This window comes from Macrotis lagotis, chromosome 1 (assembly GCF_037893015.1).
Source record: "Macrotis lagotis isolate mMagLag1 chromosome 1, bilby.v1.9.chrom.fasta, whole genome shotgun sequence".
Taxonomy (NCBI): Eukaryota; Metazoa; Chordata; class Mammalia; order Peramelemorphia; family Peramelidae; genus Macrotis; species Macrotis lagotis.
The window spans coordinates 919966965-919987177 of NC_133658.1; the positions used below are offsets into that span (position 1 = coordinate 919966965).

A 20213-nucleotide genomic window follows, 5' to 3' on the forward strand; every position below is an offset into this window, starting at 1 on the left:
ATCACTTTCTCTTAACAATTTTTTCCCCCTTTCCTTTAATCTCATTTTCCAATTTTCTTTCCTTTCACACTATTCTCCAAGATCAGCCTCCTCTTATGAGGATATATGCCTTCACTTTTCGTGCAGTCCTCCAAATACTTAGTAGAATTATATAGATTCTTATTCTTATTTGAATGTGTACATTAATTTATATTTGAATTAGTTCTAATAAAAATAAACATCTAGCATTCCTTGCCAGCAGCATCATCTTTCCCTTTATTTCAAAAATTCTATTATGCCTCTTTTGTATTAGAAAATTTACACAGAACTACCATTTATTTTGTATTTTTCCAACTGTATTTCCTTATTTGTTTTTTTCTTTTTTAGATTCTGAATGGGAATGGGGTTAAGTGGCTTACTCAAGGCCACACAGCTAGGTAATTGAGTGTCTGAGGCTGGATTTGAACTCAGGTACTCCTGACTCCAGGGCCAGTGCTCTATCTACTGCACCACCTAGTGGCCCCCACTGTGCCACCTAGCTGCCCCCTGCATTTTCTTATTTGATAGCTCAATTTTCAATTTTTAGATATCATCCATCAGATTCAACTCACATCTTCATCTTTCTATATCTTTTTTCTTCTATCTGTCATAATAATTAAAAAGTTCTTATGAGTTTTCAGAAAGTAAAGAATTTAACCTTAAATCCATTACTCTTTATTTTTCCTGATTTCTTTTTACCTTCTTTTTGAAGCTTTTTTAGTTATTTTATTTTTCCCAAATGCATATAAAAGCAATTTTTACTATATTTGCAAAAAGTTGAGTTCCAAAATTTCTCCTTTTTCTCCTTTCAACTTCTTTTAAAAAGGTAGTCAATTTGACATAGGTTTCACATATGTTACCATGTAAAAATATTTCATATTAGTTATACTTTTGAAATGATTAAAAAAAGTATAACAAGGCAGGGAGTAAGTGAAAAAGTATACTTGGATCTGCATTCAGAGTTCATTAGCTCCTTTTCTGGATATAGATATCATTTTACTTTGTAAATCCTTTGCACTTGACCTGAAAAATATGTTTCTGAAAAGAGCTGAAATATTCATAGTTGATCCTCACACAATATTGTTGATATTGTCTATAAGGTTTAATTTGTCAATGGCTTTGTATCAGTTAATACAATCTTTACAGTCTTTTCTGAAATCTTCCAAATCATTATTTCTTATTGTACAATTGCATTTCATTACATTCATTTAGCATACCCAATTGATGGGTATTCCCTCAATTTCCAGTTATTTTAAAAACAATTTCATAGAAATCTCAACTTTTAAGATTTTTTTTTAATCAGATGCTATTGCCCGTCCTGCAAGGAAAGTCATTCAGATTTTTGAAAGTTATAAAAGAGACATAACCTTGTTTAACTCTATAACAAATGGGTCAAAAATAACTCTGGTACTTATAGTCAGGGTTTTGACTGATGTTAAGGCTGAGGTCCCTTTTGGGACCTCAAAGGAGAAGAAATCCCCTGCAGATGAGGAGACATAGACATTCTCCAGTTTATGACAGCAGTGCTGGTGGCATCATATTTTTTAAAAAATAGCACTCTAACTGGTATCTTGTCCCTTATGACTTCACATTAGGAGTAATATTCATGACTTTCTTTTGTGCTAATGGAAAATATATCAAATAAAAGTCCTCTTGCTTCACTCTTAAATTTCCAATTTTTTTTGATAAATCTCTTTAAGTTTCTTTACTGCTTCTGTTCACTTGATAAATAGCGAAGCTACGACTGCCTTCCCATTATGCACACATAATACTCCAGTTCCCATCTCTCTTAGCAGTAGCTATGTCTTGTCTCATACCTAGAATCCTTTTATCCTCAACTGTATATCTTGTAAGGCCCTGTGTCCTTTAGGATTCATATTCAATGTCACCTATGGAAGTCCTTTTTAGTTCCCCTACACCTCTCTAAACTACCCTGTATTCCTGTTGTATGTATGATGAATCTCTCTATATAGGCACATACCATCCTTCCTGTTAAAAATGGACATGTCAGTATGGATCATTTCATTTTAGTCTCTTAATTCTAGCACTTAGCACACTTAAGAGGTGCTTAGTATGTCAGTAGGAAATTCCTATTAATTGATTGATATGTATTTTGGCAAATTGGGACATTGACAAGAATTTTACGTTTTTAAGTTTTTGAATTAGAAACAATAACAAATATTCTCAGATGAACTGTTTATTAATTTTCACCTGTGTGATATGTTACATCTATGCTCTCAACAAGGAGACTATTATTTCCTTGATATGCATCAAAACCAATTCATTCCTTTCCATTAGTGTAATTCTTATTCATTTCTTCCTGGAAATCCTTATCAGAAAGGCTGTTGCATATGCTCTTTTTCAATCCTTCTTGTGTCTTTTGACATTTCATGGCTGAAAAAAGACTTCCTGGACTATGTGTGCATGTATATATATATATATATATATATATAAACTCCATCATTCTCAAAATTCATATCTATCTTAGATTTTTTTCTTTGTTCATACATCTCCATGATTAACCTTTATCATAATTTCCTGGCTTCAATTTACTGTGCATCATAAATTTGCCTGCAGTCATTTGATTTACCACAATTTAAATACCTCAGAGACTTTGTCAGTCCATGACTCAATGACATGAATAGCCCCTGGATGAATAATGGTATCATCTAAAAAAGTCAGTCCTATTTCAAGAAGTAAAGATAACTCAAAGTCTTAGAAAACTTCATTTGTAAAATTAAAAATGAATTCCTAGATCTAACTCTGAGTCTGCTTATTTTCCATCATCAGTCTGTACAGGATTGATAAGTTCTTTAACTTGTTAAATGAGCGCTCCATTCAGCTGCCAGTAATGCTCTCAGTAGGGACAGTATTTTCCCTATTTTTATTTGTTTCTCTCTGTGTGCTCAGCTAACTAATGTCATTAGGTTGATTTTGGATCACCTATAGAAGATTTGTTCCTCTTCCAAGGCTTGATAAAATCACCACAATAACATCTCCAAGGAGAAAAATTTTGAAAATTCACAATTTGAGGATAATGGTATCTTCTTTTGGAATGATCTCTGGACATCCTCTGTTATGGAGACAAACCATTTTTTTTTAGATTTTTCAAGGCAATGGGGTTAAGTGGCTTGCCCAAGGCCACACAGCTAGGTAATTATTAAGTGTCTGAGGCCAGATTTGAGCTCAGGTACTCCTGACTCCAGGGCCAGTGCTCTTTCCACTGCTCAACCTAGCTGCCCCAAGGGGACTAACTATTTTGGGAAGAATATATCATTTATCAACTTTCATGTGTCTCCTCAAAAGATCAGAGAAAAAGGTTGAGAAGCTTGGGACAGTGCCACCTGTCACCCAAGAGGAGAGTTCAACTTTAAAAACCACAAATGAGGTAAACCAATTTTTAGGAAATGGAAAATGTCCTAATCTTAGAAAACCATACTAAAGTATAAAGAAAGTCAAAATACTTCATTGGGGATTATAAACTGACTCAAGAACTAAAAGTTTTCTTGGAAGTTTAACAAATGAATTTTTAAAAGCAAGTAGGAGAGGAAGAAGAAAATTATAAAAACAAATGGGAAGTATTCAGGAGATTTAGGAAAAAAAGGAATCAATAACTTAATTAAAGGAAACAACTCCTTAAAAGTAGAATTGGAGAAGAGGGAAAAAAAAACAAAAAAAAAATCCTTTCAAAGTAGAAATGGCCAAATGGAAAAAGGAGGAAACAAAAGCTAGCTGAAAAATAAGAATACTTTAATTAGAACTGAATAAATGCAAGCCAATGAATTTTTTGAGACATGAAACAAGTAATCAAAAAAAGTTCCAAAATGTAAAAAAAGACAGAAGGAAATATAAAATGCATCATTTGAAAAACACCTTATCTGGAAAATGGATCTATAGCTAAAAAATTAATAATGGACTACCTGGAAGCAATGATTAAAAAAAAATGCTTTGACATCTTTCCAAAATTTATTAAGTAAAACTGGACTGACATCTCAGAAACAGAAGATAAAATAGTCTTTGAAAGAATCTACTGATTATCTCCAAAGTGAAAAGTCTAAGGAATATTGTAGCCAAATTTCACTATTATAAGGTAAAGAAGAAAATATTACAGTACCCAGAAAGACAGGATTGACTAGGACTTGGAGGTTTTGGCATTAAAATATTGGAGGATCTGCCATATGATATTCCAGAAGACAACGTAGCTTGAAATACAAAAAATCACCAATTAGAACAACTGAGGGGAAAAGGATGAGTATTCAATAAAATACGTGCCTTTTCAACTTTCTTGATGAAAAGATCAGAACTGAACAGAAAATTTGTTCTTCAAATAAAAAAAATCAACAAATATATAAAAAGATTAAAGGAAAAGAATAAGTGTTGTTCAATAGGATTAAACAATCTGCAAAATTATATGGAAAGATGATACTAAAAACTCTTGAGAATTGTACTTCTGTTAAAAGGATCATACTTAGAAAGAGGGTCTGAGGATAAGCTGATATTAAAAAATCATTTGGCATAAAAAAGGATTGTACCAGTAACAGAGGAAAGGGGAGGCAGAAAAGGGCAAATAACATCACATGACTAGGCACAGAACACCGATTTTAGTGGAGGGAGTCTTACTCTCATCAGAATTTGTTCAAAGACTATAACATATACACATATTTAGGATTAGAAATGTATCTTAACCAACAGGGAAATGAGGGGAAAAAAGAAAGAAAGAAGAAGGAGGGACTGATAGAAAAATTAGTAGGAGTAGGTGGGAGAAGGAGAAAGAAAAGGCAGAGGTTTGGTGAAAGGGGGGGTAGATTGAGAGACAAAGTGGTCAGAAGTAAAATACTGGTAAGGAAGCTTAGGATGAAAAGAAAGAAAAAAGTAGTAATGCAGAAGATTAGATGGATAGAAATGAAGAGTTAACTCTGAAAGTGAATGGGCTGAATGCTCCATGAAATGATTGCTAAGAGCAGAGTGAATAAAAAGCCAGAAATCCTATGATAGGTTGTTTTCCAGGAGAGATTTGAAACACAGATGATATTAACAGGCACTGGAAAAATAATGTTATTATCTAGGCTTGGTATATTCCTCTCTTATCTTGGTGTGGCATATACATATACATAGACACATACATACATACACACACATATACATATATACATTAAAGGTAAAGGCTGAAGGACAATATATGGTGTTTTAACTGAAGAAAAGAAAAGAAAAAAACAGGGGTAGCCATCCTGATATCTAATAAAGCAAAAAAGCAAAAGGATATCTCATTCAAAGAATTTAAAAAGGAAACTGTATGACACCAAAGATAAATTAACAGACTAAGAAATATTCTATCAGATTTAAGGAAAGGGGATAAGTTTATGAATTAGAATATACTATAAAATGCAAAATGAACGATTTTGTACATGTTAAAACAAAAAAGTTATACATTAATAAAATCAATGCTGCCAAAATTAGAAGGATGGCAGAAAGCTAGGAAACAATCTTCATAGTTAAGAGTTCTGATAAAGTTCTCATTTCTAAAACTTATAGAGAATTGAATCAAATTTCTAAGGTTACAAGTCATTCCCCAATTGATAAATGATCAAAATATATTAGACTGTTTTAAAATGATGAAATTAAAGCTATATATAATTATATAAAATAATGCCCCAAATCATTATTGATTAGAGAAATGCAAATTGAAACAACAATGAGGTATCATCTCACACCTATCAGATTGACTGAGGTGAAAAAAAGGGAAAATGATCAATGTTGGAGAAGTTGTGGGAGGATTGGGACATTGATGCATTGCTGGTGGAGTTGTGAAGGTAACTAGCCTTTCTGGAGAGCATTATGAAACTATGCCCAAAGAACAAAACTGCCCATACGCTTTGACACAGCAATTCAAATTTTAGGCCTGTATTCAAAAGAAATTATAAAACAATGGGAAAATCCTAGAATGTTCCAAAATGTTTATAGCAGCTCTTTTTCTGTAGTGGCAAAGAATTGGAAATTGAGAGGTTTTCCATCAACTGGGGAATGGCTAAACAAGTTATGGTACATGAATACTATGGAATATTATTGTTCTATTAGAAACCATAAATGGTTGGAACCTACAGAAGTATAGAATGACTCACTGGATCTGATGCTGAGCAAAGGAAGAAGAACCAAGAGAACAACATACACATCAACAACAATATTGTGAGATGACCAACCTTGATGGAAGCAGCTCCACTCAGCAGTCCGGAGAGCTAAGACAACCATAAAAGACTGTCTGTGGACTATATTATCCCCACCCAGAGGAAGAAAAACAAAACAAAAACAAACCTTTAGAATCTGATGAACACTATATTATCTCTCATGTGTCTCTTTCCTTTAATCCTAATTCTTCATACCAAAATTGACTAATCTATAAATATGTTTATCTAAAATATGTATGTACAATAGGCTGGGAAAATAGGCAAAGAATAGAAGAAAAATATCTCACCACAGACACATTGCATAGAAGATCTAAAAACATTCAGAAGAAGATAATAAGGTCAAAACTTCTGCAATCAAAGTCTCCAATAAAAATATGAATTGATCTCAGGACATGAAAGAGGTCAAAAAAGATTTTGAAAATTAAATAAGGGAGATAGAAGAAAAACTGGGAAGAGAAATGAGAGCAATGCAGAAAGTCAGCAGCATGGTAACAATGATTAACATAATATCAAAGAAAATAATATCTTAAAAACCAATCTGGGCCAAATGGAAAAAAAAAGTGATGCAAAAAAGTCAATGAGGAGAAGAATTCCATAAAATAGCAGAATTATGGGGGGCGAGGGGCAAAGCAGGTGACATGCAGAGCCAAAATGGTTGGAGTGAAGGCAGGAATTTGTACAAGCTCCCCACCAGAACACTCCAATACCTTTAAATAATGACTATAAACAAATTATAGAGTGGCAGAACACACAAAAAGATTGAGTGAAACAATTTCCCAAATCTATGGGAAAGGTCTATTACTCATGGATTAGAAAGGGGTACAATACAGGCAAGACCTCACTAGAGTGAACTGGATTCCATTATCCAGGAACAGCCTAAGGGGCATCTGGAACACTAGGTTCCTGGGTCTGTGGCAGCAATAACAATTTCCAGACTTCTTGGTATGAAGAATTTTATTTTATTTTATTTTTTATAAAGAAAGATTTTATTTATTTTGAGTTTTACAACTTTTCCCCTATTCTTGCTTCCCTCCCCCAACCCCTCCTGCAGAAGACAGTTTGTTATTCTGTCTTTACATTGTTTCTATTTTATACATTGATCCAAGCTGAATGGGATGAGAGAGAAATCATATCCTTAACGAAGAAAAATAAAGTATAAGAGATAGCAAAATTACATAAGATAACGTTTTTGGTTTTATTTCTTCTAAATTGAAGATAATAGTCTTTGGTCTTTGTTCAAACTCTACAATTCTTTCTCTGGATACAGAGGGTATTCTTCATCACAGATACTTCAAAATTGTCCCTGATTGTGCACTGATGGAATGAGCAAGTCTATCAAAGTTGATCATCACCCCCATGTTGCTGTTAGGGTGCACAATATTTTTCTGCTTCTGCTCATCTTGCTCAGCATCATCTCATGCAAATCCTTCGAGGCTTCTCTGAAGTCCTATCCCTCCTGTTTTCTAATAGAACAATAGTGTTCCATGGCATACATATACCAGTTTGTTAAGCCATTCCTCAATTGAAGGACATTCACTTAATTCCCAATTCTTTGCCACCACAAAGAGGGCAGCTATGAATGTGTTTGGTACAAGTGATATTTTTACCATTTTTCATAATCTCTTCAGGGTATAGATCCAATAGTGGTATTGCTGAAGCAAAGAGTATGTACATTTTTGTTGCCCTTTGGGCATAATTCCAAATTGCTCTCCAGAAAGATGATATGAGTTCACAGGTCCACCAACAATATATTAGTGTTCCTGATTTCCCACATCCTTTCCAACAATGATCATTGTTCTTTCTGGTCAAATTAGCCAGTCTGAGAGGTGTGAGGTGGATTTGCACTTCTCTACTAACTAATGATTTAGAGCAATTTTTCATATGACTATTCCTCATCTGTAAATTACTTTTGTATATCCTTTGACCATTTGTCAATTGGGGAATCACTTTATTTTTTTAAAATTTGACTCATTTTCTGTATATTATAGAAATGAGTCTTGTCATAAATACTTGTAAAAATTGTTTCCTAATTTACTACATTTCTTTTGATCTTGGTTACACTGGTTTGGTCTGTGCAAAAGCTTTTTAATTTAATGTTTTCAAAACTCTCTAGTTTCCTTTTAATGATGTTCTCCATCTCTTTCTTGATCATAAACTGTTTCCCTTTCCACAGATCTGACAGGTAGATTACTCCTTGAGCTTCTAGTTGGCTTATAACATTGTTTTTTATGTCTAAATCCTGTATCCATTTGGATCTTATCTTGGTAAAGGGTCTGAGGTGTTGGTCTAATCTAAGTTTCTTCCATACTAACTTCCAATTTTTCCAAAAGTTTTCATTGAAGAGAGTTTTTTTCCCAAAAGCTGAACTCTTTGGGTTTATGAAAGAACAGATTACTATAACCATTTCCTGCTATTGTACCTAGTCTAGTCCATTGATCCACCACTCTATTTCTTAGCCAATACTAGACAGCTTTGAAGACTAATCCTTTATAATATAATTTTAGATCTGGTAAGTCCAAGGATTTTATAAGTGCAATTGTTAAGGGCAGTAAGAAAAAAAACCTCAGATCCAGTCCCCAGAACCAGAAGTAGGTCTGGGGAGTCACCTAGGGAAGCAGCTGCTTTCCAGGGAGCTCAATCCAAAGAGGGTAAGGGGGTGGGGGGGTGACTGCAGTGGTCTCTCCCTGGGGCAGAACTTTTTGACTTTGCCTATACTCTGATCCAGGCCACAATCTGGGGCCCCAGACTCCAGAAAAGGAGCTTTCCTCATAGATTCAGATTAGAGGGGAGGGCTTGTAGTCATTCAGAGACCAGAGCACAAACTAGGAGAATAGTCAAATCCTCTCATAAGGCATTGGATGAATTGAGGTCCCAGGGGGGTTGTGTCTGAAAACAGCTGCAAAAACCCTCAGAAGCTTGGGAGAGTATGTCCACCAACCAGGAAGCAGAGCCCCACCTTAACAAAGAGTTAACATCAAGTCACAGACTTGGAAAATGAACAAACTACAGAAGAAAAAAATCCAGCCATAGACAATTACTTTGGTCCTGCAGAGGAAAAAATACTCAGAAGATATCAAAGTCATCAAAGGTTATGCATCCAAAGTTTACAAGAAAAATATCAATTCGTTTCAAGCTATGGAAGAACTCAAATGATATTTTGAAAATCAGGTAAGGGAGGTAGAAGAAAATCTGGGAAAAGAAATGAGAGTGATGCAGGCAAATCATGAAAACCAAGTCAGAAATTTGGTGATGGAATTACAAAAAATAGTGAAGAAAGTAACATCTTGAATAACCATTTTGGAGCTAATGGGGAAAAAAAGCAATCCAAAAGGTCAATAAAGAGAAGAATGCCTTAATAAGCAGAATTGGTCAAATGGAAACAGAGATGCAAAAGCTCTCTGAAGAAAATAATTCCTTGAAATGTAGAATGGAGTTAAGGGAAGCTGAAGACTTTATGAGAAATCAAGAAAGAATAAAACAAAACCAAATGAATGAAAAACTAGAAGAAAATGTGAACTATATCATTGGAAAAACAACTGATCTGGAAAACAGATCCAGGAGAGATAATTTAAAATTATTGGACTATCCAAAAGTCACGATCTAAAAAAAAAGAAATTAAACTTCGTTTTTAAAGAAATTCTCCAGAAAAAGTGCCCTGATATCCTAGAAGCAGAGGGTAAAAATAGAAATTAAAATAATCCTCCCATCATCTCCTGATGGAGATCCCAAAATGAAATCTGTCAGGAATATTAAAGCCAAATTTCTGAGCACCCAAGTCAAGGAGAAAATATTATAAGTAGCCAGAAAAAAGAAAAAAAATTTATATATCATAGAGCTACAGTCAGCATAAAACAAGATTTAGCAGCTTCTACTCTAAGAGCTCATAAGACTTGGAATAGCATATTCTGGAAGACAAAAGAGCTTGGATTACACCTGAGAATCAACTATCCTGCAAATTTAAACATGCTCCTCTAGTGAAAAAGATTGACATCCACTGAAATAGGAACTTTCAGACTTTCCTGATGAAATGACCAGAGCTGAATGGAAAAGGATTTGGTGTGAAACTGCTTGTATTCCAGCATGGGATGATGATACTAATAACACATATAAAGCTTCTCATTTATTAGGGAAGTTAGAAAGAGCATTTAGAGACAAGGCACAAGAATTAGTTGAATGTGAAGATATAATGTATTAAAAAGATAGAGTTAATGGGCAAAAAATTAATTTACTGGGAGACAGGGAAGGGAGAGGCAGAATGGGGTAAGTTATTTTACATAAAAGAGGCAAAGAAAAACTTGTGTAATAGAATGCATGAGGGGAAAGGTGAGGGGGAGTGAATGAGCATTTACTCTCATTGAAATTGGTTCAGAGAGGAAATAACATACACATTCAATTAGGTATAGGAATCTGTCTCACCATAGAGGAAAGAGATGAGAGAAAGACTACCCATAGAAGGGTGGGGAGTATAGACAGAAGAGAGGAAAGATTGTTGGAAAGGATAGTCAGATACAATACACATTTGAGGAGGAACAGAGTGAAAGGAGGGAGAGAATAGAATAAATGAAGATGGGGAGAATGGAAAGAAGAACAATACAACTCCCAACAGCAACTGTGGGAAAAAATATTAAAGCAATTTCTCTGATTGATTTAAGATAAAGAATACTATGTATCCCAAAGATAAAGCTGATAATATCTGAATATAAACTGAAACACATTTTTAGTTTCTCACTTTATTTTGCTTGAATGGTCTCTTTCTTTGTTGGGGGGAGGGTTATGTTTACTTTTAAAACATGACTTGTAGTAATGTCTTTCATGGCTACACATTTTTTAATCTATAGCAAGTAAATTATTTTCTCAATGGGGGCAGTTGTGTCGGAGGAAGGGAGAGAACTTGAAAATCAAAGTTTTGGAAGTATGTGTTGACGCTTGCTTTTTTGCATGTAAATGGGGTAAAATTTTTAAATAAATACAATTAAATTAAAAAAAATAGTGTGGTGGATCAGTGGAATAGATTAGGTACAAAGAAACAGTCATGAATGACTATAGCAATCTACTGTTTGATAAATCCAAAGACTTCAGCTTCTAGGATAATAACTCACTATTTTACAAACTTTGTTTGGAGGGGTGGCACAGTGGATAGAGTACCAGCTCTGGAGTCAGGAGTACCTGAGTTCAAATCAGATAATTAATAATTCCCTAGCTGTGTGGCTTTGGGCAAACCACTTAATCCCATTTGCCTTACAATAACCTTAAAAAAAAGTGTTGGGAGAAGCGGAAAATAAGTGTGGCAGATACTAGGCATAGATCAACGTTTTATATCCTATACCAAGAAATGATCAAAATAGGTAAATTATTTAGACATAAAGGCTGTTATTATAAGTCAACTGGGAGATAAAGGAATCATTTGTCTGTAAGATCTAAGGAGAAGGGAAGTATTTGTGACCAAATAAAATCTATTTCAAATGGATAATATATATGCAAATATATAAAATATATATGCAAAATTGATAAAAACAGTTTTGAACTAACAAAAAACAATGCAACCAGGATTGTAAGGAAAGCAGAATTCTGGGAATCAACTTTTGTAACCAGTGTCTCTGATCAAAACAAATTTATAAGGGCATCAATCATTCCCCACTTGATTAAAGGTCAAAGGATTTGAAAATTATATTTTCAGAGGAAAAAATTAAAGCAATCTATGGTAATATGCAAAATTTTCTAAATCACTATTGGTTTTAGAAATGCAAATTAAAATATCTCTGAAGTAGCACCTCCCACCTATGAAACTCGCTATGACATAAAAAGAAAATGATAAGTAATGGCTGTGATGTGGTTAATCTGGGGCACTACTATGTTCGTGAAGTTGTTATGAACTGATCCAATTATCCTGGAGATCAATTTGGAACTATGAACATAAAACTATAAAACAGGGCATTTCCTTTAATCCACAATACTTCTACTATTCTCTATCCCAAAGAGACCCACGGGCACACAAATCTTTATAACATTTATTTTTGTGGTAGTGAAGAATTGGAACTTAATGGATGCTCGATTGGAGAATGACTGAGTAAGTTGTTGTATATGAATGTGATGGAGTTGTTTTGTAAGAAATCATAAGCAAGTGGATTTCAAAGCCAGAAAGTCTTGCATGAGATGATCCTGAATAAAGTGAACAGAAAATGGAGAATAGTTTACACCTTAATGATATTATTGTTTATTTATTGACAATGGTAGATTTAGCTCTTCTCAGCAATAAATCCAAATAATCCAATAAATCCAAAAGAAAAGGGTCTGAATGCAGACTACAGTATACTATTTTCAATTTTTAAATTTAGTTTGCTCCTTTTATTCTGATCCTTTTTCCGGAATAAAACTAATATGGAAATATGTTTAACTTGATTACACATGTATAGCCCATACAAGATCCCTTGTTGTTTTGGGAAGAGAGAGAGAGAGAGAGAGAGAGAGAGAGAGAGAGAGAGAGAGAGAGAGAGAAATATGAAACTCAAAATCTTACTTAAAATGAATGTTGAAAATGATTTTTAAATATAATTTGTAAAAATAAAATAATTTAATAATTTAAAAATTTAGACAGATTTTAAAAAATTATAAATTAGAACAGCAGGGTTTAAGGTAAAGAGAATAAAAACTTTGCAATCTGTGAGCTATCTTTCTGAAACGTGATTTCTAGAGAGCAATGGGACAGTATTTTAATCTCTCAACACCTCTGATAGTTCTCTAAAACCCTAAAGTTCAAAACATTTAAAGATTTGCATGAATAGAGGTATTTTTCATCTTGAAGAATGAATTCACATTTAAACCAATGAATTTACATTCAAGACAAACCCCTTCAACTCCATGGATATTTTTATGTGTGTGAAATTTAAAGGATTTAAAAGTGTAGATGATAGTGATAGAAAATCTAGATACTTCTTTTTTTTTTAGGTTTTTGCAAGGTAAATGGGGTTGAGTGGCTTGCCCAAGGCCAAATTAAGTGTCTGAGGCTAGATTTGAACTCAGGTCCTCCTGACTCCAGAGCTGGTGCTCTATCCATTGCACTACCTATCTGCCCCTAGATGTATTTTTAATATATTTAAAAGAAAATATCTATCATGCCACTTCAGAAAGTTGCAAAATCATGTCAATTCAATTCATTTCAAGTAATTTTAAATTAATTTGAAAATCAGATCGTATAGAGATGAGTTAAAAGGGGAATCAAAAGTCATCCACTCAAGTTCCTAAGGAGAAATATTTTCTCAGACAGGAGAAATGTCTTATCACAGCATAACCTATCTAAGGCAATGTATCAATCATCTCAACCCCCCACAACCCAAGAGAACTTTGTAAAAGGACTGAAGGATTGATTGATTGCTTGAATGGTTCAATCAATTCTCCCACACTTAAATTAAAATAAAAGATTTAGATAACAAAAGAGACTTTAAGGGTCAATAAATGCTTCTTTTTCATATCATAGATGAAGAAATGGAGAGTCAGAGAGGCAAAGAAATCTCACATGGGTAGTAAATATCAGAGGTTAATCTGTCCCAAATATTCTAGCTTCATTGCCTGCTTCTCATTCCTTTTTATTTCTCTGTCATTTAAATTTACTTTTTACTTAGATGCAAAATAATAAAAGAAAAAAATTGCTGCGTTCTCAGCATATTATAAGAGGAATCAAAATACAGCAAAGAAATTTACATTTCAAGAAAATCTATATAATAAATTCTACAGATTGCATTCAAAGCTATCAATGTTTGTTTTGTTTCCTTGGAGGTCTTTTTTTCTTTGTTGTACATCTTTCACTTTATTTTTTTCCCTTTCCATCTTCACCCCATCCCCAAAAGAAGACTGAAATTAAATGAGAATATATTTTTACATCCACATATATATATATGTATATATATATATATATATATGCACACATACACCTATGTCCATGCAAACACATATTTATAATCATACACATGTGTATTTATATGCATATATGTAATACTAACAACCTTATTTCCACTTATTCTCTGTTTCTCTGATGGTTAAAATGAGCTTCCTTCATAATTACAAGTCTTTCTATATTTTTCTTAATCCATTAGCTCATTATCTCTTATGGCACAGGTATATTCCAAACTTGTTACTTTAATTAATATAAGACAATACTGATTAATATGACTGGTACATGGTGTAGTTTCTCCTTTTTCTTCCTTTGATTAACACTGTTTTAGTTCCTTCTGGGAATATGAAAAGACCTGCTGGAACAATTAAGAAATAATATGGCAGAAGCTAGGTATAGACTAATAGTTTACGCTTTTTACCAAGATAAAGTCCAAATGGTTACATGATTTAGACATAAAGAATAATTTAGACAAAGATAAGCTAATTAGGAGAACAAGGGATAGTTTATTAAGTAGATCTATGGGGTGAATTTATGACCAAAGAAGAAATAAAGGACATTATTGAATGAAAATAAAAATTAATGATTTTGACTACCTTAAATTAAAAAAGTTTTTGCACAAATAAAACTAATGCAACCAAGATTAGAAGGACAGCAGAAAGGTGAAAAATTTCTGCATTCATTATCTCTCAGAAAGGTATTATTGTAAAAGTATAGAGAGACTTGTGTCAAATTTATGAGAATATAAATCATTCTCCTATGAACAAATGGACAGTTATAGAAATTAAACCTATCTATAGTCATAAGAAAGTCTAAATCACTCTTGATTAGATAAATACAAATTAAAATAACTGACACAAATTCAATATATAGAGATTTGGCTATAATGACCAAAAAAGGAAATATTTCAGGGAATGTGGGAAAACTGGAACAATAATGCACTATTGGTGGAGTTGTGAACTGACCCAATCATTCTGGAGAACAATTTAGAACAATTCCCAAAGAGTAATAAAATGGGTCTTACCTTTGATCCAGTAATGACATTACTAGCTTTATATCCCAAAGACATCTTAAATGAGGGGAAAGGACCCAGTCTATAAAAAATATTCATAGCAGCTCTATTTGTGGTAGCAAAGAATTAGAAACTGAGGTAATACACATCAAATGGGGAATTACAAAATAAGTTGTGGTATAAGAATATGATGGAATAATATTGTTTCATAAGAAATCGGGAGTTGTATGATATTAGAAAAACATCAAAATCCTCATATAAACTAAAGCTGAGTGAAGTGATCAAACATAGGAGAGCGTGTACACAGAGGTTTCAATTTTATTTGGTGATCAACCATGATAGACTTGGCTCTTCTCAGCAAGAAAGAGATCAAAGACAATTTCAAAAGACTTGTGATGGAAAATTCTATCCTTGTCCACAGAAAAACCAATGAATTATGAATGAGGAGCAAAGCATAACATTTTAAATTTTTAAAATTTGCTTTTCTTTCTCATTTGTTTTGCTTTATTCTGATTCTTCTTTTCTTACATGATTAATGTTGAAATGTGTTTTCCATGATTGTATATGAATCACTTTCATTAGTTTAAATGCTCTTCAGGGGACAGGGGAGGACAGGCAAGGAGAGAAAAATATGTTAAAATCTAGTTAAAAATGAATGTTGAAAAATATCTTTACATGAAAGTGGAGAAAAAATATAATATCAAAAAAAAAAGAGAATTAGAGTTATTACCCCAACAACTTAAAAAAGATTTCTTGATACTAGGAATCACAGCAAGAATGCATGCAGAGTGGGGCAGCTAGGTGGCGTAGTGGATAAAGCACCGGCCCTGGAGTCAGGAGTACCTGGGTTCAAATACGGTCTCAGACACTTAATAATTACCTCGCTGTGTGGCCTTGGGCAAGCCACTTAACCCCGTTTGCCTTGGAAAAAAAAGAATAAGAAAAACTAAAAGAATGTATGCAGAGACCATATATAACCTGGAAATAAGCCTATGTCTTTGGCATATAATAGTTTCATTTATTTAATGAATGTCATTAAATGTGAGATTTTAAAGAGTTTGAAAGAAATAACTTCTAAGTAACTTTGTCATTTTATTAATAATGCAAATGTTTTAATAAGAGGATGCTTTTTTGGATGTATCTCTTTTAGATCTAAGATAATTAAAATGTTGGTTTAGTAGCTTATATCCCCTTTGTAATATGAGTGTTCATCAGAAAGAAAATCAACTCTAACAATTAATGAGAGGTGAACATTACAAAGAGAAGTGAGTTTACTTGAATGACAAACTGAGATCTATGTCCTGTCAGTATTGGACAGAAAGATTATCTCTCTTCCCAAACTACCCCCAACCTTGAGTAATGCACATAAAAAGATCTTTGTCCATTCAAGCTTGATTGAGTAGAATTCATCTCATTCTAAAGATTTATTGTAAGTTTCTTTTTTTTTTTTAGTTTTTTTTTTTTTTTTCAAGGCAAAGGGGGTTAAGTGGCTTGCCCAAGGCCACACAGCGAGGTAATTATTAAGTGTCTGAGACCGGATTTGAACCCAGGTACTCCTGACAAAAGGGCCGGTGCTTTATCCACTGCGCCACCTAGCTGCCCCTTATAAGTTTCAATGGGATCAATAGATGAGAATGTTAGCTCAACCTTTAGAGACTGAGTTATTGAAGTGAGGATAAAAAATAAAACGGAAATTTGAAACTTCCCAAATCATTTGATGTTAATACTCATTTCTCTCACCAGAAACTTGAATGGCTAATAGATTTACACTTAGTAATAATTCTAGCTAGGACACAATAAAACCCATAGTAATTTTCTTACATATTTATTAGAAGTATAAACATAATTTCCACACCATCTTTGTGATAAAATGAATCAGATTAGAATCCAAATAGAAACTGAGGTTTAGCACAAGCTCATATTTTTTTCTAATATGTTTCTTCAAAATTGTCCTGCTAACCATTTGTCTAATCCTGGGATGATTATTTCTTCATGCTGTAGAGTTCAGGGTATAAAGATGAGAAGCAGTAAAAGTCTTTCCCCAATACCATATCATAGCCAAGGTGATTTGATCCCAAGGGCAAGAACTGCAGTCTATTGAGATTAATCAGAGCCTTAGGTCTCATTAGATTCTTTCTTCCACTGTGAGAAATCTGTCCCTGAGCAATCTATTATCATAAAAATTGAAAAAGTTCCAACCCCAAACAAGAGAAGATTTTGAATACCTTAGAGTGTAATGATGATAAAGGTTTATTACAGATAAGGATTAGTTCCCTAATATTTGAAGTATTTCTCTTAGGGACAAGATAGAAGGTTCATTTATCCATTTGGGAAGTGCCCAGTAACTTCTCCATATAAACAATTGATTCTTCATGCCACATCTTTTTCTAGGCAGGCAAGGAGGGAAAAAATGATAGTAGCTCTATGCATTTAAAGTGCCACTGTAGTTTGCCAATGAAGGAAGGCATCTAAATTAATTGTCCTAACATAGGATTTATTATTATTATTATTATTATTATTATTATTATTAATCAGTTAGACTAAGGAAAATGCATGATATTTAAGGAAAATATAATGACATTTTCTCATAGTGTGTTTCTTCCCAGTACTGAAGGATACCAAATTTGTAGACAAAAGATTCTAATAGCTCATAAACTATAGCAATATGATATATGGAAAAGAGAATAAGGTTGTAAGTCTGAGTGACCTGGGTTCAAATTTCTGAAAAAAAGACTCAAAGTCTTGGAGCAGGTCATTTAATCTCTCAGCACTTCAGGCAACTGGAACATTCTACAATTCAGAACTTTTATACATTCACATTGGAGGTGGTATTTCTCATCATGAATTTCCCTATCAAATGAATTTACTCCCATGCCAAAGCATTTGATGACTATGGGGATTTTCATGGGAAATCTGTGTCTTTCTTTGACATATGGTGGCTGGGGGGTCCTGAATATATCATTTAATTTCTCAACACTTCAGGCAACTCTCTAAAATTCAAAGGTTCAGAATATTGGCAGATTTGAAGATTCAAAGTGTCCATCATCTTGAGTTCCCAAAAGCAATGAATTCACATCCAAGACAAAATACTTGAAGACCAGGGAGATTTTCATGTGGGAAAAATTTAATGGATTTAAATCTGTAAATGACAATAGCTATCATGTCACTTCAGAAAGGAGGGAAATCATGACTTCATAGCATTCAACATTCTGAATGTGGTATTCATTAAAACAATAAAATTTGATAATCAGATTGCATAGAGCTGATATAAAAGGGGCCTAAAGGCATTCATCTCTAGCTCCTTTAATTATAATAATTAAGAGTGTACAGAAGCTTAGACTGGAAAATAGACTTGTTTTAGTATTAGCTGAATTAGAAAAAGCCTCAATGATATCAACTCACCACAGGCCAACTGGCCTTTCTAAAAGGATTGGAGATTGATTGATTGGTTGTTTGATTGACTCAGTCAACCCTCCCACTCTTTAATTAGAATAAAAGATTTAGACCTAGTTATCACCAGAGGCCCTGAGGAGTAACAGTCTGTGCAGGTCAGATCCACAGAGGTTCCTTGGTTGCTCTGCCCTGCCAGCCCTGCTGTTCAGCCGCTTGCCCGCCCCGCCATACAGGTGCGCCCTACCACGCAGGTGTGCCCCGCGCCACCCCGAGTTGCCCCCAGAGTCCACCTTGAAACCAAAGAATGGCAACTCAGGAAAAGAAACCTGAAAATCTGCAGTCTTAAGATGGACACTTAATTCAACTTTGAAACCCAAATATCTCAGAAATGAAAGAAGCTATTCTTTATCACTTCAATCTTGGGACTAGAACTCATGATTTACAGGCGATGTTTGGAGATGTAAAGTTTTGTGTGTGTTGGAGGAAGTCCTGTTCGAATGAAAGCTTTCATTAGCTATATAGAAGAGCTGGGACTTGTACCACCTGGCATGGAACATCCCAACATTTGTGAAGGAACTGACCGTTATGCCATGTATAAGATTGGACCAGTATTATTAGTTAGTCGTGGTATGGAAATTCCTTCCATTGGAATCATGTTACATGAACTCATCAAGTTATTGTATCATGCCAAGTGTTCTGATGTTGTCATTATTTGCATTGGCACATGTGGTAGAATAGGCCTAGAGCCTGGTTCAGTGGTGCTCACTAGAAAAGCTACCGATTCTTGCTTCAAACCTGAATTTTAACAAATTGTTTTTGGGGAAAAGGATAATGTGTAGTACAGAACTCAGTGATGATCTGAATCAGGAATTAATGGCCTGTGCTAAGGAAATAAATGAGTTTCATACTGTAATGGGAAATACTATGTGTACTTTGGACTTTTATGAAGGTCAAGCTTGGCTGGATGGTGCTTTCTGCTCATATACCAATAAGGATAAGCAAGAGTATTTACAGGCAGCTTATGATGCTGGAATCAGAAACATTGAGATGGAATCTTCTATCTTTGCAGCCATGTGTGGTGCTAGTGGTGTCAAAGCTGCTGTCCTATGTGTTACCCTTCTGAATTGTTTTGGTGAAGATCAGATTAGCAGCTCCCATGAGGTTCTTGTTGAGTATCAAAAGAGACACAGAAGTTAGTGGGCTTCTTCATCAAGAAACGCCTAGGAGGAAAAACATGAAAACCTTGTTTGATTTTTAAAAACTCATTTTGAGAGAAGATGTTGTAATTGTTCATAGTTAAAAATAATGAATCTCAGCTGTATTCTTTCTAGCATTTTGTAAAACAAAAATCAAATAAATGTGACTTGTTCTTTTAAAAGAAAAAAAAATAGACCTGAAAGGGATCTTAGAGGCAATAAGTGCATCTTGTTCATATTGCAGTTGAGAAAACTGAGACCCAGTGATGCAAAGGAAACTCACACAGGGAGTAAATTATTAAAGGTAAATCTGAGAAGTCTTTTAACCTCACTCCCAGTTTCTCATTCATCTTTTTTATTAAATTTATTTTTAACTTAAATGCAAAACAAGAAAAGATTTTAGATTGCTGTGCACTCGCAGAACATGGGAGAGGATTGAATATAGAGCAACAAAGTTACATTACAAAAATATATAAATAATACAACTGATTTTATTCAAAACTGTCTCTTTTGTTTCCTTGAAT

At 33.8% G+C, this 20213-nt stretch overlaps 1 pseudogene; it reads left to right on the forward strand.

Moving 5' to 3' along the window:
- Positions 1–18765: 18765 nt before the first annotated feature.
- LOC141509259 (uridine phosphorylase 1 pseudogene) lies at positions 18766–19731 on the forward strand (annotated as a pseudogene).
- The last annotated feature ends 482 nt before the right edge of the window (positions 19732–20213 follow it).